We start from the raw sequence: 1,138 nt of genomic DNA, 5'->3' as shown, positions 1-1,138 counted from the left end.
AGAGAGAGAGAGAGGGGGGGGGCATGTTGCTAGGGTAGATCAGAGCAGGAGTACCAGTTAGCTAATGAGTCAGAAGTAATGTGACCTACTGACTGTCAGAAGGTCAGGGAAGATCAGTTAATAAGCTCTCAGACAAAAATCCCTTAATTTATGGCATTATCATTATTAGCTAAGTACTTTTGAGTGGTTTAATTACTTTTCATGGATGATTTGCTTTGTCTGGAGTACTGCTTGAGTAATATCAATATCTTTTCTCGGACTATAGTCGAGAAAATGGATGGAGCTTTGGTATTAGTTACCTTTCTGATGCTTTACGATCACTGGCTCATTGACCAGCCGCTTGGCTTTCAGCTGACAACATCATACATTATAACAATGGTTAAATCCTTGACAAAAGGGTCTGTTGTGCATTTCTGTCAATAAGAGTTGGTCTTGTTAGAGATGTGCGCCTGTCCGCCATGATAGAAAAAAAAAGTGAATCGAGGAAGACCTAAACAGTGGTGCTCTGTCAGTTTCTTCTCCTTGTGTATCCCCACTACCCACAACAATACCTTGGTCTTTGAAGAAAAGCAGAGTTTTGACAAAGCTTAGCACTGGAAAACACAAAAACAAAGACAAAAAAACACAGCCCTCTCATTCCTGACTCTCAGGGAACGGGGGAAAAACACATAAAACAAAACTCAACTTTTGCCACCAAGACCAAGAAAAAAAAATACCAGTTTCAATACCTCAACTTAGGATATGGGCCAGTACCAACGAACAATCCGAAAACAGACCTGTATACCTCAATGCGTGGAACTTTTTTTCTCAGTTTCAGATTGTTGCATCCTGCTTTGTAGTATTATAAACCACCATGCAGTGTTATGGCATCTGACAAACCTTCAAATTCAGGGTCTAATTACCCAAACTAAGAGTTCCTGGGTCATATTTTATCCCCAGAAGCTGTAGCAACACGCCCACACAATTTTTTGCATTTTTTTAAACACATTATTGTTTTTAAACACCCATACTAGGGATGGGCATGATTGATCGACGATCGATTAATTGATCATTAAGAATTTAATGAGTTTTAAAAAACTAATGCAGTTTTCTGTTACGTAGTGTGAGTCTTGAGGAATGCAATGAATTTCGCTATGTG

At 39.2% G+C, this 1,138-nt stretch overlaps 1 protein-coding gene across 2 annotated transcripts in view; it reads right to left on the bottom strand.

Moving 5' to 3' along the window:
* si:ch73-72b7.1 (netrin receptor UNC5C) overlaps positions 1–1,138 on the bottom strand; it is a 184,830-nt gene that overhangs the window by 163,943 nt on the left and 19,749 nt on the right. The gene's annotated exons all lie outside the window — the stretch shown is intronic.

This window comes from Morone saxatilis, unplaced genomic scaffold (assembly GCF_004916995.1).
Source record: "Morone saxatilis isolate NCDOM2014 unplaced genomic scaffold, NCSU_SB_2.0 Contig16, whole genome shotgun sequence".
NCBI classification, from domain to species: Eukaryota; Metazoa; Chordata; class Actinopteri; family Moronidae; genus Morone; species Morone saxatilis.
This window is presented reverse-complemented; position numbering and strand designations above follow the sequence as displayed.